Source organism: Callithrix jacchus, chromosome 2, assembly GCF_049354715.1.
Source record: "Callithrix jacchus isolate 240 chromosome 2, calJac240_pri, whole genome shotgun sequence".
Lineage (NCBI taxonomy): Eukaryota > Metazoa > Chordata > Mammalia > Primates > Cebidae > Callithrix > Callithrix jacchus.
This window is the reverse complement of record NC_133503.1, coordinates 155409829-155433471: the sequence shown is the minus strand read 5'-3', so window position 1 is coordinate 155433471 and position 23643 is coordinate 155409829. Positions and strand designations below refer to the sequence as shown.

The 23643-nt window shown below is 43.8% G+C and overlaps 1 long non-coding RNA gene across 2 annotated transcripts in view; it reads left to right on the top strand.

Moving 5' to 3' along the window:
• The first annotated feature begins 7491 nt into the window (after nt 1–7491).
• LOC118151550 (uncharacterized) overlaps nt 7492–23643 on the top strand; it is a 32274-nt gene continuing 16122 nt past the window's right edge. Inside the window, exons 1-2 of one of the 2 annotated variants that reach the window (XR_013532646.1) lie at nt 7492–7936; nt 11438–23046. This is a non-coding gene — a long non-coding RNA (uncharacterized LOC118151550). Of the gene's footprint in view, nt 7937–11437; nt 23047–23643 lie in introns of those variants that run through there. The other variant, XR_004739920.3, reaches the window with a different exon arrangement.

Below are 23643 nucleotides of genomic sequence, written 5' to 3'. Positions count from 1 at the left end.
CCCCTAAGCAGCAGAGAGCTTTCTTCTTTCGCTTATTACACTTTCACTCCAGCATCACCCTTGGTGTCTGCACTCCTTAACTTTCTTGGTCAGGAGACAAAGAACCTTGGGTGATACCTCAGGCTATGAGAGACTGCTACATTGTGGTGCTTTGGTGAGACTAACAATACAATATATGTACCTCAGGTAACTGTAGACCTGTCTAGAAAAATGAAATTAGAATCTCATCCCTATTATATACATCTCAAAAAGAAAAATTCCAAATGGATTAAAAAGTAAATGTAAAAAACAAATAAACAAAAGAAGGCCTGCGTGTCTGCTGTGATGGTTGTTCTCCATCCTTCCATCCCCACCCCTGACTTCTGATCTCCTCTGCCCTGTTCTGTGCTCGGGGGTCTACCCTCTGGCTTCAGGTTGGATTCACTCAATGGAAGGCACCAGCAGGAGAGCAGAGGGAGGAATAAAATGGGAGGTTAGGAAGTTTCTTCTCCAGCTCTCATTGCTTCAGGTCCCGGTTCTGGCAGGGGCTGCCCCGGTAGTGACTGCCTCTCTGATGAGGCTTTCCTCTCTCTCCTGGCTCCAGCCCACGCTAGGCAGGTAATTCCATTTTCTTTCCCTCATTCCTTCCTGCTCTGCGGAGTAATGACATCCCCCTCCATTACAGGTCTCTGGGTGTCTCACTATTTTTGTTCATCCATCAGCCCTGCCCACATCTCTATAATCACTTTATTATATCTTTTTAAAATTCAAGCTGAGTATGTATTTTGTTTCCCTTTGGTACTCAGGGTAATGTATCTACCTATATATTCTTCTAAGGAAGAGCTTTAAGACAAACAAAAAGACAACAACAATAACAAAACATAGCAAAACATCAAAGGAAACTTTTTTTTTGAGACAAAAAAGTATTGCTCTGTTGTGTAGGCTGGAGTCCAGTGGTGCAGTCTCGGCTCACTGCAGCCTCTGCCTCGGGGGTTCAAGTGATTTTCCTGCCTCAACCTCTTGAGTAACTGAAATTACAGGCACATACTGCCATGCCTGGCTAATTTTTAAATTTTTAGTAGAGATGGGGTTTCGCCATGTTGGCCAGGGTGGTCTCAAATTCCTGATCTCAAGTGATCTGCCACCTCAGCCTCCCAAAGTGCTGGGATTGCAGGTGTGAGCCACCATGCCTGGCCAAATCTGGTAATTTTGGTCAGTTTGCTTGACCCCTCTGTGCGTTATTTCCCTCATCGGTAGAATGGAAGTAATTACGGTACCATCACACAGTTGTTTGGAAGACTCAATGAGATGAAGTCGTAGAGTAACCAAGTCTGGTTTGTCCAGGCCTGAGTGGTTTCTCAGGACACAAGACTTACAGTGCTAAAATTGGGACATCCCAGGCAAACTAGGAGAGTTGGTCACTCCATAAGGTGTCAAGTACTCAGCACAATGCCTGGTACAGAATATGAGTTGAATGCACGTTCCCATAATACTATGGGAATTAGCAAATTCCCATAGTCATGTTTTTATGTAGCTTAATTAGACACATCACTACCTTATTTAAAGACTAACATATAATTTTTAAAAATAAAATGCTTCATTAGTGAATCAGTGTCACTGCTCATTTCTAACATCTACTTAGTTATTCCTAAAGTTCTATGATTCTGTCTTTTTGGTTTTTTTTTTGTTTGTTTTTGAGACAGTCTTGATCTGTTGCCTAGGCTGGCATGCAGTGGTGCGATCTCGGCTCATAGCAACTTCTGCCTCCTGGGTTTAAGTGATTCTCCTGCCTCAGCCTCTTGAGTAGCTGGGATTACAGGTACCTGCCACCATGCCCAGCTAATTTTTGTATTTTTAGCAGAAACAGGGTTTCGCCATGTTGACCAGGCTGGCCTTGAACTCCTGACCTCAAGTGATCTGCCCACCTTGGCTTCCCAAAGTGCTGGGATTACAGGCATGAGCCACCGTGCCTGGCTGATTCTGTCTTTTTGTTGATTGCTCTGCCTCTGTTCATGGCCATCTTCTCCCTGTCTGTCCCTGTGTCTTCACAAAGCGTTCGTTCCCTGTGTCTCTGTTTTCTTATTAGGGTGCCAGTCACACTGGATTAGGGCCTACCTTAATTGGGTGGCCTTATCTTAACTTGATTACATCTACGAAAACCCTATTTCCAAACAGTCAGATTCACAGGTACTGGAGGTTAGGATTTCCAATATATATTTTTGGGGAATATAATTCAACCCATAACACCATGAAAGACCAGCTTAGTTTCTTAACAAAATAATTAAGTTAGAAATCTCTACTTCTAAATTCCTGCCGAAGTAGCCTGAACTCCTTCCGAAGCTCAATCTCATGTTTAGCATGTTCTGTCTCATATGTTACATGTCTTTAAAGATTCTTCCAAACTAGTATAAACTCATGAAGACGGGGGACAACAAGCCTCAAATTATTCTTTTTAAAAAATAATGGCTTTATTGAGATATAATTTACATGCCATAGTTTACCCATTTGAAGATTGCAATTTGATGGGTCTTAGTGTATTTACAGAGGTGTACCATATCACCAGGATTAATTTCTAAACATTTCTGTTGCCTCAAAAAGAAACCCTGTACCTGTTAGCCATCACTCCATTTCTCTTCAACCTCCTCTGTCTCCCCTACCCCCCCAGCTGCGGGCAGCCGCCTATCTAATTTCTGTCTCTATGAATTTCACTATGTTGGTTATTTCATATAAATGGATTTACATAATACATGGCCTTGTATGTTTGGCTCAGGTCAAGTTATTCTTCGATTATAAATGGGTGCAAGTCTTAAATGCTGGTGGGATGAATGAGTTGGAACCTTTGCCATGAAAACCACTTGCATCTTGTTATTATTTCAACATGGCATCACAAAGAGTTACCACAATGTTCCTGCATCACGTGGGCTTCAATAAGTGATGATGATTGGGTTCTGCATGTGTAGACCAGCTGCTTTAATTCCACCCATTGTTGTAGAACATGGGTGCTCTATACCCCAAGGACCAGCTGGTCCATTCTGTTGTGGCTTCTCATCGGCCAGGGCCCTGCCTGACCTCCACCTCTCTTAAGGGAGGATGTGTCCACTCAGTGGTCAGCCTGGCCAGAGGTGCTCTGTGATGTGCTCTCGTATCCTCTGTCCCCTCTGCTACCACCCTATGGGCCCATTCCTTATGCAGATGGATCCACATTCTTCTGCCAATGAAGTGGTGTATTTTCCCCTTTTGATTTTTCTTTTCATATTTTTTTTCTCCACAAATTCCTACTTACCCTGAAGCTGTACAAACTGAAAAGGATAAGGCCACTCAGGTGATCTACTATAGGTCAAAGAAGATCAAGTTCTATCCCTCCTTAGTGGTAAATAGAAGAGCAAGTGAGAAACAAAACCAAACACTGGAAATAAGACAATTGCTGAATTCAATGAAATTCCGTATATTATCTAGACACTTGGTTCCAACATGTGTTAACTATAGGACTTCACAAAATTACAGTTATCTCGAAGGAGCCAGACTAAATATAACCTGACCTGGTAATTTTCTGACAGATGATAGTCTCACTCTCTTTGAGAGACAAGGGAAAACTACATTTATACAATTAATAATCATTTTCACCTGATTTATTCCTGGTTTTTCTTCTGCAAACATTATACAATGCTATGTTTTATACATAATACAAAGAAAAAGATGTACTGTTTCTTCTAGAAGGGACATTCTGAAAGAAAAGAAATCACCATGTGTAAAAGGATGTATTATAACAGGCCTTCTTTATTCCTTTCCTACTCACTGCTCATCCCCATGGCCTGTATACTCCTAGTTATGTTTTTATTCTCTCTAGGATCATTCCTAGCTATTTGTAATGAGTTCGCTATACCTGTCCATTTCCATTTGCCCAGGGTTATGTCTTCTCTTACTTTGATTTTTCTTCTTTATTTTCCGCTCCCACAAGTGTGCCTTCATTCCCCCCTCCTCCCACCATGCTTATTGTTTATCAGCCTACTTCTCTTTCCTTCATTTTCTCTCTAGCATTTACTTCCTTCCAGTTTTCTGATCTAGAGTCTTCAGTGCTTGTGTTATTTCTTGGCTGTATAATCTAGTACCTGTTATAGGGTGACCAACCATCTGGTTAGCTCTGTACTAAAACCCCTCAGTCCTAGGCAAACTAGGATGGCTGATCACGCTACTTAACAAGTTACCTGGGAAAGTAACACACTGACACTAACGTAGAGAGGAAGAGTAACTGGAATTAGTAGCATCCTACTGTGTTGCTATTGCTTTTTAATGAATAATTGTTGGAAGAGAATGCAAATGCAAATAAAACAAATAGGGGTTATAACCAATTATTAGCAAGATTCCGATGACCCGTGGGAGCAGAGAAAGCAAGTATGTGAGTAAAACAGACTTTGAAGATGAGTGTGAGAGACTGAGTTGGTCATTAGAGCCATCAGCTATAAAGTCTGTGTGCAGCCTGAACTCCTGTGTGCTGCACTCCAGGAGAAAATAGGATGCCTTCTGCACTGAGGAGTTTGACTTGGATAAAAACCATTGTACTGACAATATAGTCTACTCTAGAGTAACTGACAAAACAGGGGGAGACATTGAGGACCTAACAGCATGGTTCTTCCTTCTCCTGGGAAGCATTGTTGAAGCTGACTAGTTGCACCAGGTTGAGTTACAGCATTGGAGAATTACCCCTGGAAGCTGAGTGGGACCTCTCTCTACCAGGGGCTCAGTCTGTGGCTGTCACTTGTCTTCTTGCCCAGAGCTTATTAGGGAAGTAACGAGCTGTAATTCTTGGCTTAAAACACGGGCTTCACTACTCCTTTCATTCTACCATTTAAAGGGCCATTCCTCTTTCATCTTCAGATTGGCTTTGGACTTCCCAATCTCCTTGGTAAGAGGTGATGCTATAATCTAAGTAATCCCTGCTAAGATGTTGTTGGGCCAGACCCCTGTTGACTATAATAGCGATGATACCATGTCCTAAAGGCCAAAAAAGAGACCCAGAGACATTGAATGAGAGATAGTGCTTATATAGGGGACACATACAGGGATGGTTCAGTTGTGGTGTGCTGGACAGGAAAACTGCCACTATTTGTAAAAAGCACGCAGCTTACATAGCATTTTCACTTAGCATCCTCTACCTAGCAACCTCCGCTTAGCAACATCTAGGTAACCGAAAACAAAGGGCCTCCATCTCCTGTATGGCCTGCATTGTAAGGGAAGGGCCAGGGATTCAGATGTCCTTCATATATAAGGAGTGAATCTCCACTTTGGCTGCTCCCAGATTCCTTAGCCTGGAACTCTGAACACATATTCTTTTTAGACTATAGGGCCATTCTCAGGGTATGCTCACATTAAGTTACTGCTGTCAGGTGTGTCTGCCATACAGCTGACAACTGATGACTGAAGCTATTTTTAAAAGTCATATGAAAAAAGGATTAGTTGTCCCTTCACTTGCCCTGTGAGAGAGTATGTCCTGCATTCAGAGACACACAATAGCCATTTGACAAATTTGCTAAGACCATTCTGAATACACGATAAATTATTTCATAATACACCCATTCTAGTGGAAAGTATAGAACTATGAGATTATTATTTGAGATGGAGTCTCACTCTGTCAACCAGGCTGGAGTGCAATGGTGTGGTCTTGGCTCACTGCAACCTCTGCCTCCCAGGTTCAAGAGATTCTCCCGCCTCAGCCTCCCAAGTAGCTGAGACTACAGGCCTGTGCCACCATACCCTGCTAAGTTTTGTATTTTTAGTAGAGACAGGGTTTCATCATGTTGGCCAAGATGTTCTCCATCTCTTGACCTTGTGATCCACCCACCCCAGCCTCCCAAAGTGCTGGGATTACAGGTGTGAGCCACCGCTCCTGGCTGAACCAGGAAGTAGAATTTAAGATTCCCAAGTAGTTACATGGAAAATCAGACTGAGCCACTCTTTCTTGCCTTCATCATTTGGCAAACTGCCCTGAGCATTCACTGTGTACTAAGCACCCTGCTTGCTATTACAGATAAAAAGATGGAAACAGTGCAATTCTTGACCTCAAGACACCTGTGCTAAGATTTCTAGACTAGATCATATGTATCAACAAAGAACTGTAATGAGGGTTCCAGGTGCTACTGTATAATCATATTCCGATCATAATGTAGGCACTAAGAAAAGTGTGGTCTGCTGAGAAAGATGGTTTCCGGCTTCATCCATCTCCCTGAAAAGGACATAAACTCATTTTTTTATGGCTGCATAGTATTCCATGGTGTATATGTGCCACATTTTCTTTATCCAGTCTATCATTGATGGGCATTTGGGTTGGTTCCAAGTCTTTGCTGTTATAAATAGTGCTGCAATAAACACACATGTGCATGTGTCTTTATAGTAGAATGATTTATAATTCTTTGAGTATATACCCAGTAATGGGATTGCTGGGTCAAATGGTATTTCTGGTTCTAGATCCTTGAGGACTCACCACACTCTGTTCCACAATGGTTACTTCCCTCTGAGGCAGGGGAGGGTGGCTGTGGCCTCTTGAATGACCTAGCCTACTACCTCTGGAGGGTAAGATCTGTGATTGTGGTCATTTTATACATTATTGTATCTGTAGCTCTACCATCTTGCACATAGTACGTGCTCAGTGAATAGTGTTGCCAGAGGGCATGGTGAACATGAAGCAATGCAAGCAGTTTAGCCCAAAAGTGGGATGGAAAGGGGATTATAAGTGCACTGGCTGTAGAGGTAGGGGAACAGCATGTCTAGGTAACAAAGCAGGGCCAGTGGAGAAAGGGGAGGAATTGAATTACTCCCAGGTTCTGATTGGAGTCATTGAAAATGGGAAGGAGGGTGATTAATCTTCCCATTTTATCAGGGACTATCATGGTTTTCTTACTGAAGATCCCTCATTCTGCAATAGTTTATTACTGATATGGCTTGGATCTGTGACCTCACCTGAATCTCATGTCAAATTGTAATCCCTAATGTTGGAGGCAGGGCCTGGTGGGAGGTGACTGGATCATGGGGGCAGAGTTCTCATGAACGGTTTAGCACCATCCGCCCTTGGTACTATACAGTGAGTGAGTTCTCAGGAGGTCTGATCTCCCTCCTCTCTCTCTTCCTCCTGCTCTGCCCATGTAAGGCGTTCCTGCTTCCCTTCCCTTTCCACCATGATTGTAACATTCCTGAGACCTCCCCAGAAACAAATGCCAGCATCATGCTTCCTGTACAGCATGTGGAACTGTAGGCCAATTAAATCTCTTTTCTTTATAAATTACCCAGTCTCAGGTATTTCTTTCTAGCAATGTGAGAACAGACTAATAAAACAGGAAGGATGGTGGTACCATTCACCCAGACAGGCAATACAGGATCAGAGTGTGGTTGGAGGAAACATGGCAACAGCTGCTAACTATTGGTGACTAAGGCCATTCTGAGCTCACAGCTGAGGATCAACTGAATGAAATCCCCCACATTCTAAATTCCTAGAACCACAGCTGTTGGAGTGGGCCGGCCACACCCTGACAAGGCTTGCTAAGAGAAATCAGGAAGCAGAACCAGCATCACCACCTCTCACCCTAATATTAAGTGAGGCTGAAAGGGAGAAGGCCGTTGCCTTTTATAGAAGTACAGTGCTCTTTTAGGATGATTTGTTCCCCAGAATGGTAGGAGGTGGGTTGCCTCCCATCCTCAAAGCCAAGGATAAGAGCTTTCCAGAGAACCACTCACAGGTTTGTAAGTATTTGATGTGCGTTACCTGTCTGAACAGCTGAAGGATGCTACGCTCACTATCCATCCTCTGTGCCACCACAATAGAGGAAAAATACATTGGAAAGAGATGGCATGATGGGGGACTGCCAGGCAAAGCAGGGATCAAAACTGTCTTCACCTGAGGTCATGGTATCCTGGAGGTTTGAAAGGTGGATTCCACAAAAACCTGAAGACCCAGGAATTGGCTGTGGTGAGTATACCATATCTGGGGCCTTGGTCTTGTCTGGCTATGCCACAATATTGGGTAAAGAGAGGCACACATCAGAGGAATGAGATATAAGGCCGCCAGCTCAGAGGCTGGGCTTGAGTTGAGAATAATTCTCTTATAAGGAACCCCTGGCATCTAGAGTTGCTGGGTGGGAGCAAATCTTTTGTCTGATGATGTTGTCTTCTCTCATCTGTCCACACTAACACAGGGCAATAAGCTGGGTCTCACGGGGCACGTCTCCCTTCTATTTTTCTCTCCCTGGTCATTAACAGCAGGAGGCATCACAGACTTACAGGTTCTGTGTGACCCAGACCACACATCTATTCTGCAGGGAATAGGAGAGAAGGAGAGAGCCTTACACTGAATGTGAAACTAAAGATTTAAAATAAAATCATTGGATCTTAAGGTAGTGAGTCTTTTTTTTTTTTTTTTTTTTTGAGACAGAGTCTCAGACTTGCTCTGTCACCTAGGCTGGAGTGCAGCGGTGCTATCTGGCCTCACTGCAACCTCCGCCTCCTGAGTTCAAGTGATTCTCCTGTCTCAGCCTCCTGAGTGGCTGTGATTACAGGTGTCCGCCACCATGCCCAACTAATTTTTGTATTTTTAGTACAGACGGGGTTTTACCATGTTGGCCAGGCTAGTCTCGAACTCCTGACTTCAGGAGATCCACCTGCCTCAGCCTCCCAAAATGCTGGGATTACAGGTGTGAGACACTGGGCCCAGCCATCTTTTTATTAACAGGTAGCAATAATTATTCCAATGACTAAAAGTGACCAAGACATGATATGGGGCTGAAATTATTAAGGAAGTCTGCTTTCCATAGAAAACAGTATTTTGACCCAGCAGTTATTGCCATGTTGTGGGTAACTTTATAGAGAGGCCAAGGTCGTGAGAAACTGAGGCCTTTTATCAACAGCAAGATGGACTCCCAGCCCCTTCAGATGTGACAGCTTGACCGTAAGAGCATAAGAAATCCTGAGATGCAACCTGAAGCTAAGACGCTCCTGGATTCCCAACCCGCACACATTGAGAGATAATAGACGTTTGTTGTTTCAAGTTGGTAGTTTTGGGGTCATTTGCTATGCAACAATAGGTAACCAGTGATTGTGTTGAGTTGGGCCAAGGGGACCAGACATTTACACTGGACTCATTTATTAGTCATTGGATGCAGGCTGTGCTGGAAGGAAGCGTGACTCTGGACTCCTTCAGCCAAGGCAGCCCCCACAAGAAGGCAGTCAGCTGAAGGCTGTTTTTGGCCAAATTCACAGCAGCTCGGTGACCAAGTCCTTTATTGCTGAAGGGGGGATCTGGGCAGTTCATCAAGTGGTTAGTTGGAGGCTCTTGTGAGTCTCCTGAAAGAAGCTTCTAGGTGATGCCAAGGGAGAAATCGGAGTTTGAGGAGCCTGGGAGCCTTGCTTCATCTTCTATTTCCCTCTTGACCACAGCTCTCCTTTTAAATGGTGGTGTTTCCCTGGGCTTTATCCTTGACTCCCTCTTACAACTGTGAGAAGAAGGGCCAGGGAGAGCAGTGTCCATCAAGTGGAGGAAGAAGAGGGCATTAGGACGACAGTCGTGGTCAGTGAGTGCTCGCTGAATGTGTTGGCTGTGGTCTAAGGTGAAACCTGACAGCACACACAAGGGGAGTGGTGGAAAGAAGCTTAACAAAGGGACTCCTTACAGAATTGAGGTCAGGCTGAGGGGCCCCAAAAGGGACCATAGGACTCTTCCCACCCCTAGGCCTGTGGGGGTTAGAGCATGGAGTGGGTGCTGGTACTAGGGGAGGGCTATCTTCATGGAGAAATCTGACTGTCGGATGAAGCCATGACCTTCAGAGAGAAACACAAGCCACCGAAGGTTGGTGCTGCCCGTAAGTCAGCCTCACAGGGCACATGGCAGGTGAAGGAGGGCAGGAAGCTCATGTGCAAAGGCAAGAATGACAGGAGTCAGCAGACAAGAGTGAGAAATGTTCATGGATGATCGTCTCTTAATAGCAATTTAAAATGTGAATGTCTGGGTACACTGCTAAACTTTCGGGATGATATCAAAGAAACGAATACTCTCTTTTTCCATAAGTATTCCTGGTGCCACTGATGGATCCTAGCTAAAGAGACCACTGGTCTGATTCAGTGGAGTACTACTTTCCCAGGAAGTTATGAAGTTCCCTAGGACGCTGTATCAGTGTTGCATGTATCAGTGTTGCAGATGTGTCAGCTGTGGTAGCGTACTACAGTTTTGCAAGATGTCACCACTGGGGGTAACCAGCTACAGGATACAGGCTATCTCTGTATTATTTCTTATGACTGCATGGGACTCTATAATCATCTCAAGATTAAAAATGTAATTAAAAATTAATTCACTTATTCTACTTGAACGAGTTAAGAACATGCTATCCCAAAGTATGCTGCTCTGGCATATTGGCTATTTTGAGTTTAGGCACTGAAAAAAACAGCAGGAAAAGAAGATCACTCGGCCCTTCCTTTTGTTTTTTTGAAAGCAAGAGGTGAAATTCCAAGTGAAAGATGCCCTCCTTATACCAGAAAGAAGGTATTATTCTTATCAAGGACAGGAAATCTGTGCAAATGAAACTTGTTAAACTCACCCTTATTTTCCTAGTCACCTCTCTACCCAATTAACCACCCTAGGCCAGGCTCTTTGACCTTGTCACATTTTCATAATTCGTGACTCTTTGTCTAATTCAATATAAGCCTTCAATGCTGCATCTTTGAATCTGCATTTCCTTAGCCAGGTAACATGTGTATTATATTTGTATGCTTTTCTCCTGTAGATCTGTGTTCTGTCAATTGAATTCTTAGGCCAACTGAAAAACCCTAGAAAAGCAGAGGTCAAGTTTTACTCTCCCTGCAGCCTTATAATTAAATGCGAGGCTTTAAGCATCAATATAGAGTTCCCCGGTCATGACTGAGCTACTTAGGATTCCAATTTTACCAGAATGAAATCTTTGAGTTACTTGATATGCCATGACTTGAATTTTATTTCTGTCAAACCCGGCTGTCGTTGTGTTGAATAGGAAGAATAAATCCAAGGCCTGGGAGAGAGGCCTGAGACCTTGGAAAGGCAGTAAACAAATCGTAATTGGACCTGCCTCATGTGCACACAGGCCTCTACCTCTCCTGCTGCTCTTGTGATAGAACTCTGCATGGCGGGCTGTTCTCCTACAGAAAGATTTGGAGATCTTACATGCTGTTGTTCTCAAACAGGCTTTTCAGTTCATGAAATTAACTAGCTAATTTATCATTGGAACAAAATAGTAATTTAAAAAACAAATCCACATTAACAGGCTGTTTAGGGGGAACAACAGCTGCTCCAAGATCCCAGAGGAGGAGGGAGTGTTAAAATAACCTGATTTCAAAGATATTTCTAGATCAGAAGCTTGATGACCTATTAAATTAAAATGAGTGTGTGGAATATGTAAAGTTTCCAGGTGCATTTTAACCCCCAGATTTTTTTGGTTTTTTTTTGCAGACTTAATAAATGGGGCTGGGAATGGTGGCTTATACCTGTAATCCCAGCACTTTGGGAGGCTGATGTGGGAGGATTGCTTGAGTTCAGGAGCCAAGACCAGCCTGGGCAATATGGTGAGACCCCGTCTCTTTATATTAAAAAAAATATTGGTAGGCTAAAGTTACAGAACAAATATAATTCTTGGTCCTGTATACAAAACAACTCTCAGTGACAGCATGCTCTTTATTCATATCCTTGAAGATCAGTTTAAGTAGTTCTATTTTAGGGCAGGATGTGTTTCATGCAGCATGAATTTGAATGTCTTTTTTTAAAAAAAAAAAACGCAATTGGAACAGTCAGGACTGAAATTTTATCTGTCTTCTCATATGAAAGTAGTATCAGTAGCTTATTAAACAGCACTAGACCAGGAAATACAAGGGTACTATAATGAATAATTCTAAGCTCATTATGATCTCATGAACAGGTTCAGATTCAGCACAATACTGGAACTGATTAACATCTATGGCACAAAGTGCACATCTGATCCATTTCAATGGAGCCATTATTTAGTGTGACACTGCACTGCTGAATGCAGCCATGTTTGTGGAAAGACAGGAAGTTGTCACAGGGCCAGGAGCAGTGGCTCACGCCTGTAATCTCAGCACTTTGGGAGGCCAAGGCTGGAGGATTGCTTAAGCCCAGGAGTTTGAGACCAACTTGGGCAGCATAGTGAGACCTCTATCTTTAACAAAACAGAAAAAATAAAAAATAACTAGAAAGTCATTACAACTTAATTTTATACCAGAAAATGTACTACCAAGACCCATAGACATATATAAACATGGCCCCTAGGCATAGACACTTAAATCTTTATCACCCGAGAAAGATGAAGGTCTCAGGCAGAAACACAGCTCCTTTGTTAACTAAAACCTCTTGTTACATCTGACCCCTTAAATTATCCCACTAATTACATTTAAATAAAAAATGTGGAACGAATTAGACCCAATTGAATTTAAAACATGGTTTCTAATACAGATGGATGGCATTTTGCTAGAATCAGTTTATCTTTAAATTTCATTTAGCATTGTTAATGGGATTTCTCTTTAACTCTGTTTAACCTGCCAATCATCACAGCGAATTGCCAGATGTCCTACAAGGTAGAATAAACTTTCTTGGACCTTGTTTCAGGTCAGGTATCATTGGAAATTTCTCTTTTTTATTTTATTATTTTTGAGACAGAGTCTCCACAGGCTGGAGTGCAGTGGCATGATCTCAGCTCACTGCAATCTCTGCCTCCAAGGTTCAGGCGATCCTCCCACATCAGTCTCCCCAGTAGCTGGGATTACAAGTGTGTGCCACATGCCCAGCTAATCCTATTTTGTACTTTTTGTAAAGATGGGATTTCGACATGTTGGCCAGGCTCGTCTCGAACTCCTGGCCTCATGTGATCCACCTGCCTTAGCCTCCCAAAAGTGTTGGTATTACAGGCATGAGCCACGGTGCCTGGCCTAAGTTTCCTTTTTCTATTTAGCAGTTCTGAGCTGGATTTACAACCTGAATTAAGTCTTTGTTGTGCAATTGTATGATGTTGAGGAAATCACAGGACTTCGCTGAACTTCAATTTCCTCATCTGTAAACTGAGGATAATGTTGCTGAATTCAGAGGTAACATGTAAAAGCACCTAGCACAGAGCCTGCCCACAGTAGGTCCTATAGTAGTCAACATCAAATAAAGCTGATTACCCAACTTGATTTGAAACTTATCTCTACTTTACATGATTTCACAATAAGTCTGAGACATGCTGTAAAAGACTTTCATGCCTTTCCTTGATAAACACAAACAAAACGAAACAAATGTGTAGGGCTTGGTTGTCACAGATAAAAGACTAGATAGTGTCCTCTAGTGGTAAACAGACAAAATGCCTGAAGGCTGTTCTATTTTCTCCACTACGGATTCAGCCTGAAGTGGATCACCGAAATGCAATGTAAAGCTGTGAGATCAAATGTAATTAATACTTGGATAAGAATTTAACCTTCATGCCATCCTATAAAACAAAAAAATAAAGGAAAACGTCCAAAAATTGCAGTTTAATCGTATGAGCAACAAAAGAATCAGGGCCAGGCAAAGTGGCTCATGCCTCTAATCCCAGCACTTTGGGAGGCCAAGGCAAGCAAATCACTTAAGCCCAGGGGTTTGAGACCAGCCTGTACAACATGCGAAAATACTGAAAATACAAAAATTAGCCAGCCATGGTGGCATGCACCTGTGGTCTCAGCTACTCGAGAGGCTGAGGTAGGAGGATTGCTTGAGCCTGGGAGGTTGAGGCTGCGGTTAGCCATGATAACACCACTGTACTCTAACCTGGAAAACAGAGAAAAGCCTTGTCACAAAAAAAAAAAAAAAAAAAAAAATAGAGGCCTTCTGTGGTGGCTCGTTCCTGTAATCCAAGCACTTTGGAGGCCAAGGTGGGCAGATCACCTGAGGTCGGGAGTTCAAGACCAGCCTGACCAACATGGTGAAACCCCATCTTTTTTAAACAAAACAAAACAAAACAAAAATCAGAGCCAGAAAAATATCAGATCACGTTTGATTTTTTTGTCAGTCAAATGTGAGCCATTTTGATTCATTTTTCCACAAATGACCAGATAGTGCATTAAAATTTATTTCACTAGTTCCTTAAGTGGAATTAAAAACTTCTTTCCAAATATATAGAGTAGTTCATAATGGATTATTGCACAGAATCTGATAGTCTCTGATAGTGTAGTAAAAAGAAAACGTGCTGTAGGATCTTCTCTGACGACATTCTCTAAGCACTAGTTGTTAAAGAGCTTGCCTTCACTGGGCGCTAGCAGGGCTGGTTCCCATCCGGCTTCTGAACTCTTACAATCTCCATTTCTACCAACATTGCTGCTCTTGAAAGTCAATCTGTGCAGTACAGGACAGTGGTTAAGAGCGTGAACTCTGAAGCCAGACTGGGTTTAATCCCAGTTTTATCGTTTGCTGACTATGTGAGCTTGGTGCCTCAGTTTCTTCATCTATAAAACGTCAGTGTTAATACGAGCTACCTCACAGGTGGTTCTCATGGTGAATTAAGCTACTATATAGACAGTGATTAGAACAGAGGAATTATTATTGAGCAGCTGTTATCCACCTATACCATTTTAGGGACTATAGAGAATGCATCAGAAGCCTAAAATCTAGGCCCTGTCATCAAGATTTTGTAGTTTATATGGAAATATCTTGATAGAGTATTGGGCCTTTACTCTACTTGTTGGTTGCAGGAGTGGGACTATTTTTTTAAACATACTCCTGGCTTCTCATGTCCCTATTCTTGTTCTCCTGCAAGAAGTGGAGTAATTTTCTTGGAATGAAGTGGCTTTGGGTCTAATCCCACAAGAAAAAGGTCATACATTTTCCTTTTTTTCTTTTATTTGTTTATTTATTTTATTTTATTAAAAAAATGTTTAATATATATTTTATTGCATTTTAGGTTTGGGGGTACATGTGAAGAACATGCAAGATTGTTGCATAGGTACATCCATGACAATGTGGTTTGCTGCCTTCCTCCCTATCAACTATATCTGACATTTCTTCCCATGTTATCCCTCCCCAACTCCCCACCCCCCGCTGTCCCTCCCCTTGTTCCCCACCACAGACCCCAGTGTGTGAAGCTCCCCTCCCTGTGTCCACGTGTTCTCACTGTTCTACACCCACCTATGAGTGAGAACATGTGGTGTTTGATTTTCTGATCTTGTGTAAGTTTGCTGAGAATGATGGTTTCCAGGTTCATCCATGTCCCTACAAAGGACACAAACTCATCGTTTTTTATGGCTACATAGTATTCTATGGTGTATATGTGCCACATTTTCCCTGTCCAGTCTATTATCGATGGGCATTTGGGTTGGTTCCAAGTCTTTGCTATTGTAAACAGTGCTGCAGTGAACATTCATGTGCATGTGGACACACATTTTCAAATGGAGTTAGGAAGTACATTTGGCCCTTACTTTATAGTATAGCCTACAATTTGGCTCCAGCAATAATAAAGGTAATAACCTGCGTTCTGGGCATCAACTACCTGTTATAGTTCATTTTTTTCAGAACTCAGTCTGAGAAGTGGCAAACTATTTACTGAGGAGACACTTAGAGACTCCACAGAACACCAGAGTCATTCAATGCCAACTTCTATGGCGTGAACCTGCTATGAAAACATTTCCAGAAATGAGAGTTTGATGTAGACTGAAGCAACAGGAATCAATTTTCATGGAAGTGGGACCTAAGCTGGTTCTTGAAAAACAGGATAGAATTTGGATGGGGGAAGGAAAAAAAGGAGCCTTTCTGCAAGCAAAGCAATTATTTTTGAAGTTTGTACTTCCATATAATTGAAATATATAAAATACTGATTAAAATTAGTTATATTCCTGTTAGATGACACATAGTGACCTAGCCAGGATACGGCAGAGAAATAGGTGACAAAGGTCCTCGTTGCCTGATTTTCTATTATTATGTGACACAATTGCCAGGAATGTTGTAAGCACGTTGCACGTATTAAGTCACTTACCCCTTACGACAACTGTATGACACAGACGTCATCTCTCCCGCTTTACAGCTGAGGCTACTGAAGCATAGAGAGTAGTTATCAGCCTAATGTCACGCTGCCAGCAAGAGACAGAACTGGGGTTCGAACCCAGGGAGTTTGACCCTGCAGCACATACTCATGCATCATTCAGCTTTACGAATTCTCAGAAGAGGTTGGGTGGTCTCTCTTGTGAAGGGGACCAGGGAAGAGACCAGAGTGATGGCTTGGACTTTGGAGGCTGCCACACGAAGCCGGAGGTAGCAGGAGCTCATCAGTGGAGGGTTTGGAAAACTAAGACACAGGAATTTGCCTGTGGAGAAAGAAAAAGAAGATTCATCTTTCCATGTTTCTGATCAAGAACAATTCTATACTGTTCAATGCATTAATTCCAAATATTTCAAGGTTCCAGTTTGGTAGATGGGACCTTATGTACATGTGAGGAGAGGGTAGAGCAAAAACAAAACTGGACCCTCTCTGCACCCCCTGGGCTGCTGCTGGGAAGGCACAGAGCTGAAAGTGGAAACATGTTCTCTTGTCCCTTTTTTCCAAGCACCTGCCTAGAAGACAAGCAAGGCCGGAGGTATGAATTTGAGGTTTCACCTGTATTTGAGAGCTGAAACCACAAGATGTAAAACTCCCTGGAAAAAAAAGACCCTAAAGGAAGCAGAAGAGAAACACCGACAGAGGAGGGCATATGGACTGCATGGTGCTATGGAAGTTACTCTCTGCACAATTTAAGAAGTTCCCAGTCAGCTACTTCAAAGAGGTGGCAGAAGATGAGAACTGGGATGAAGCCAGGAAATGTAACAATGAGCCTAAGAAGGTCGAAGAGAGGAAATGAAACTGGGCTCTGCCCTTAAGACGCTATTGCACAGGGTCAAAAAAGGCATGTCTGGTTCATGTGGGCCTCCTCAGTGTTTCCCACTCTCCTGGGACTTAGGGCGTCTTTCAAGTTGGCTGGGATGGGCATGGGGGTGAGGAACTGAGTCCTCAAGTTACAAAATTGGAATTCTTTTCTGTGCGTTCAGCTTGCCTCCTTGGCACCACACCTCTCCCATGGGCTCTTCTCAACCCTCCTACTCTCCTGATCTTTGATATTCCCTCTGCTTTTGGCTGGGTTTGCCCATGTCACAGGCAGTTCATTTCCTGGCGACCACCCCTGTCCAGCTGTGACTTTCAAGAGAGGCCCTGCCCCATGTCTCTCTCAGCCCCTGCCTGACCCCAGTGTAGACTGTCCCACTCCTTCCAGGAAGCATTAGCCAGCCTCTCCTCCTTGCCTCTTCTGGCTCCCTAGAGCTACTCTGCCACCCCCAAATTACCTCGGCTGTGCCTGCAGACTTGTCACTTTGTGCATCTGCTGCCCTTCTGCTCCCACTGCAGGCAGGGTGGTGGGTGCACAGTGAGGTGACCCCCCGCCCAGGGAGTCATGCCCTTGTGTATGCCCTTCCCCTGAGTGCTGGCGGAACCTGGGATTTGCTTCTAACCACGAAAATATGGCAAAGTTGATGTGATGTGTGATAGGATTATATGTATATACATATATATATATATATATGTAAAGCATGAAAGTCATAGTTCTTGGCTCAGAACTTCCATAGCCCTCTTGTTGTAGCCCTTTTGTTATAAGGTTGGAGCATTTTAAGCCTTGGGAACAAGCCTCAGGAAACAGTCTCTGTCTCTCTCTCTCTCTGAACTTCTGTCCTCCTTTTACTTGCCCAAGGCAGGACTCTAATCTGATTGCAGCTCAAAAGACCTTCATTCCAGAGACAGTCCTGCCCCATACTCTGAAGGAAGGGGTGCTGCACAGAAAGGCCAAAAAGAATCTGAACAGGCGGGTCTTACTGGGTTTCCCCACTCAGCCTGTTCACATGAAATCATACCCTTTTTGTCCAGTCACATCTCTACACCGTTGTCAATCATGCCTATGTAATGAAGTCTCCTTTAAAACACAAGAGGGCCAGGTGCGGTGGCTCATGCCTGTAATCCCAGCATTTCAGGAGGCCAAAGCAGGTGAATTGCTTAAGCCCAGGAACTCAAGATCAGTCTGGGCAACAGGGTGAAACTCAGTCCTACAAAAATTACCAAAAACTAGCCAGGTGTAGTGGTGTGCTCCTGTAAGTCCTAACTACTCAGGAGGCTGCGATGGGAGGGTTGCTTAAGACCTAGAGGTAGAGCTTGCAGTGAACTGTAATTGCACCAATGCACTCCAGCCTAGGTGACAGTGTGAGACCCTGTCTCAAAAAACAACCCCACAACCGCTCCCCTGCCACACCTCTACCACACACAAAAGGATAGGGTTGAGAGCTTCCTTATAGGTGAATATGTGGAGGTGCCTGGAGGGTGGTACACCTGGAGAGGACCTGCAAGCTCTGTACTCCTTCCCCTGTACCTTGCGCTGCACACTTCTTCATCTATATCCTTTGTAATATATGAGTAAATGCAAGCGTTTCCCCAAGTTCTGTGAGCCACTCTAGAAAATTAATTGAATCCTGCTAGACGCAGTGGCTCACGCCTGTAATCCCAGCACTTTGGGAGGCCAAGGTGGGTGGATCATGAGGTCAGGAGATCGAGACCATCCTGGCTAACATGGTGAAACCCCATCTCTACTAAAAATACAAAAATTAGCCAGACGTGGTGGCATATGCCTGTAGTCCAAGCTACTCAGGAGGCTGAGGCAGGAGAATCACTTGAACCTGGGTGGCAGAGGTTGCAGTGAGTCAAGATCATGCCATTGTACTCCAGCCTGGGTGACAGAACAAGACCGTGGCTCAAAAAAAAAAAACACAAAAAACTAGCAGGGTGTGGGGTGGTGCACACCTGCAATCCCAGCTACCTGGGAGGCTGAGGCAGGAGAATCACTTGAATCTTGGAAGTGGAGGTTGCAGTGAGCTGAGATTGCACCTCTGCACTCCAGCCTGGGCAACAGTGCGAGACTCAATCTCAAAAAAAAAAAAAAAAAATGAAACCAAAGAGAGGGTCATGGGAACCTCAACTTAAAGAAGTTCTGGAGGCTTGGACTAGTGATTGGTGGGACTGAGCCCTCAACCTGTGGGATCTGATGCAATCCCCAGGTAGACAATGTCAGAACTGAATTGGAGGACACCAGACTGGTTTCCACTGCAGAATCTATTGCTTACTTGCTGGTGGAGAGAAACCCCCACAAAATTCGTAGTTATAGAAGTCTTCTGTGTTTATTGTTGTGTTGATATGAGTAGAGGAGTTTGGCTTGAGAGTTTTTTTGAAACAGGGTATCATTCCCTTGATCACATTTATACAAGACTGTCTAAGCTAACTAGAGAGACTTTCTTGCTGACTTTGGAGATAGGAACTGCCATGTGGTGAAAGGGTCATGTGGCAAGGAACTATGGGTGGCTTTTAGGAGCTGACAGCAGCCCCAAACGGCCAGCAAGGGCAGGGTACAGTGGCTTATGCCTGTAAGCCCAGCACTTTGGGAGGCTGAGGCGGGAGGATCACTCAAGACTAGGAACCAGCCTAGGCAACACAGTGAGACCTGTCTGTACAAAAAGTTCAAAATTAGCAAGATGCAGTAGTCTGTGGCTGTGGTCCAAGCTACCTGGGAGGCTGAGGCAGAAGGAACACTTTAGCCCAGGAGCTTGAGGCTGCAGTGAGTCAAGGTCACGCCACTGTACTCCAGCTTGGGCAACGGAGTGAAACCTTGTCTCGACAAAAACAAAACAAAACAAGACAACTGGCAAGGAAATGAAGGCCTTTGTTTTAGGATGCAAGAAATTCATGCCTGGACTCCTGACCTGCTGTGCGAAAGTGTGAGATAATAAATGTGTGTAAATTTTAAGCTCCTAAGTTTGAAGTAAAACTTTGCACAGCAATAGACAATAAAGGCAGGCAAAATAGATGTGCTTGTGAGAGGCTTGGCAATTCAAAGAAATCCAGAAAAGAATAGCACATTTTTCAAAGCTTTTTAGATAGAACTTTATAGACTGTCCTAGTCCATATTACCATATGTATTTAATCCTTCCTATATAAATATATTTTGTATCCTATATAAATATATTATTTATCCTATATAAATTATGTTTCTGAGGAGACATTTTTGTCAGGTTCCCACCAAGAATGCAGAAACCATAATGACTACTAGAAATAGGAGGATGTAATATACATAACTCATTATATAGAAGATGGAAACAGATGAAAAGCCAAACAGAGGATAGAGAGGCAACCCAGAGATTAGCAGCAACAGGAAGCCGCTTTTACTCAAGTCTAGAGGGCCAGAGGGAAGAGACAGTGTTCGCAGAACCCAGAGGCAAGTTTTACCCAGCAGAGGCTGGTAATGGTGGCCCAATATCCAGGGAAGACTGGACAATGAAGAGACGCTGTTGCTGGAGCCTGAATAGGGATGGGGAGACACTTTCTCTTTTCCCTTCCTCCCACTCTACAGTGTCCCTCCAGAACCTACCAGTGGCCAAACCCAGCTGGACATTGGCTGACAGGGGAGCCTAGGAAATGTAGCCAACAGGGGTCAGGTCCTGCATGAGCTGAATTGTGTCCCCCCAAATTCACATGTTGAAGCCCTAACCTCCAGTAGTTCAGAATGTGACTATATTTGGAGATAAGGTTCCAGGGTCTGAATGTTCGTTCCCCCCACCCCCCACCACCCCTGCCTCAAATTCATATGTTGAAACCTAATCCCCAATGGGATGGTATTAGGAGCTGGAGCCTTTGGGAAACGATTAGACTGCAAAGGCAGCATTCTTGAATGGGATTAGTGCCTTTATGAAAGGAGCCCCAGAAACCTGCCTTCCCTTCTACCATGTGAGGACACAGTAAGAGGACACCATCTGTGAACCAGGAACTGGGCTCTCACCAGACACCAAATCTGCCAGTGACTTGATCATGGACTTCTCAGCCTCCAGAACTGGGAGATATAAATTTCTTTTTTGTTTTTTGGAGACAGAGTCTCACTCTGTCGCCAGGCGCCAGGCTGGAGTGCAGTGGCACAGTCTCGGCTCACTGCAGCCTACACCTACTGGGTTCAAGCAATTCTCCTGCCTCAGCCTTCGGAGTAGCTAGGACTACAGGCGCGTGCCACCACGGCCAGCTAATTTTTTGTATTTTTAGTAGAGACAGGGTTTCACCATGTTGGCCAGGATGATCTTGATCTCTTAACCTCGTGATCTGCCCGCCTCGGCCTCCCAAAGTGCTGGGATTACAGGCTTGAGCCACCCCGCCTGGCCTATAAATTTCTATTGTTTATGGTTAATGAGTCTATGGCAGTGTGAACAGACTAAGAAATTTGGTCTTTAAAGAGCTGATTAAGGTAAAATGAGGCTGTTAGGGTGCGGCCTAATTTAATTTAACTGGTGTCTTTACAGAAGAACTCTGGGCTGGGCTCTGTGGCTGATTCCTGTAATCCCAGCACTTTGGGAGGCTGAGGCAGGTGGATTACCTGAAGTCAGGAGTTTGAGACCAACTTGGGCAACATGGTGAAACCTCATCTCTGCTAAAAATACAAAAATTACCCAGGCGTGGTGGTGCATGCATTATCTTAGCTACCTGAGAGGCTGAGACAGGAGAATTGCTTGAACCTGAGAGGCGGAGGTTGCAATGAGCCAAGATCATGCCACTGTACTCTAGCCTGGGCAACAGAGCAAGATCCTATCTCAAAAAAAAAAAAAAAAAGAAGAAGAAGAAGAAGGAATCTGGACACAGAGACAACAGGAAGGCACATGCTCAGAGGAAAGACAAATTCACATGAGGACACGGCGAGAAGGCAGCCATCTGCAAGCCAAGGAGCAAGGCCTCAGGAAATCAGCCCGGCCAACAGCTTGGCATGGGATTTCTAGCCTCCAGAATTGTGAGAAGATAGATTGTTGTTGTTAGCCACCCAGTTTATGGTATTTTGTTACGGCAGCCCAGGCAAACTCTCATAGGCTCCATGACACAGAGCAGAGCAGAGGACTGGCCAGGGAGCACCTGAGGGCAAACATGTCCTGGATCTGAACAGTGCTGTAATAACATTTGGCTTATTGTTATTGCAACACTGATCTCTTCCTGGCCCAGAGGGGCAAAGGCCCACCTGAAGGTTGAGATGATTCCTCTGGACAGTCACCACAGTCCTGTTACCTGATTTTCTTACTGGAAACCAATTATTAGTTGAAATGACTCCTGAAGAATCAAGGTTTCTAATGGTGACTCTCAGGTAGTATACCATCTAGTATCTTGTACGTGGAAGGGAGGACAACTGACAGCTCGAGGTGAAAAGGCAAGGAGAGGAGCCCATGTGTCCCAGCTCCAGCCTTTGGAAACTGTGAGAAGTTCTCTGTACTGAGACAGGGAGCAGAATGGGACGCAGATTTTGAAACTGAGAGGCTAAGGCTAGGCATAGTGGCTCATGCCTATAATCCCAGCACTTCGGGAGGCTGAGGCAGGAGTACTGCTTGAGTTCAGGAGTTTGAGACCAGCCCAGGCAACATGGCAAAACCCTGTCTCTACCGAAAAATACAAAAAATTAACTGGGCGTGGTTGTGCACACCTGTGATCCCAGCTACTTGGGAAGCTGAGATGGGAGGATCTCTTGAGCCTGAGAGGCAGAAGTTGCAGTAAGCCTACATTGCAGGACTGCACTCCAACCTGAGTGACAGAGTGAGACCTCATTTTAAAAAATTAAATTAAAAAAAGAGAGAGTGGAAAGCTAAGGAGTAGAAATAGAGATGTGCCTTGTGAGTCAGTGGGTTTAGGTTTTATATACTATGGTTTGGATGTGTCCCCCTGAAATTTATATGTCAAAGGCTTAATCCCTCTGCCCTCTTAAATGGATTCAGAGATTAACGTGGGCTCTGCCCTCATGAATAGATTAATGTCTAATGCTATCATAAGAGTGGGTTCATATTGTGTGAGTGGCTTTGATATCAAAAGTGAGCTCCCTCTGGCTCTCTTGTGCTTGCTTTGTTTCATCATGTCATGTGATGTATCCTACCATGTCATGATACAGCAGGAAAGCCCTTACCAGATGCAAGTGCCATGCTCTTGGACTTCTCAGGCTCCAGAATCATGAGCTAAATAAACTTATATTCTCTAGAAATTTTCCAGTCTGTGGCATTTATTTATAGCAACAGAAAATGGAGTAAGACAGTATACTTTCTCTTTCATTTTCTCTCAGTATTTTAGTATATTTAAAAACGTTTTTGAAAACCCCTACATTCTGCTCTGGTGTTAAGGGAGATTGGTGAGGTGGGTGGATTTTTGTCCAAGCTCATACCATAGCCTTAGAAGGACAATGGATCCTAGACAGTGGTAATGGGAGAGATCAACATCAGAGAAGCCCTAGGGGAAAATGAAACCCAGAACAGAAGTTCCAGGTGAAGAGTTGCTGCTGGTTATGTGCCCTGACCATATAATGTTGACACTAAAGCTTGGTGGTTTGGAGTTTTAATAGCTAGTAGTTATTGAGCACTATCTAATGCCAACCACTGTTATAAGCACTTTGCCTATCTTAATTTAACCTTGATAACAACTCTATGAGGAAGGTAGTTATTATAAATGTAGAAATTGAGGCTTAAAGGTTAAGTAACTTCCTCTGGGTAAACTGTGGAGCCAGGATTCAAATCCTGACAGGCTGTCTCCAGATTTGATGTGTTTAACCACTTTCAGGAAATCTGGGCAACTTGGAAAA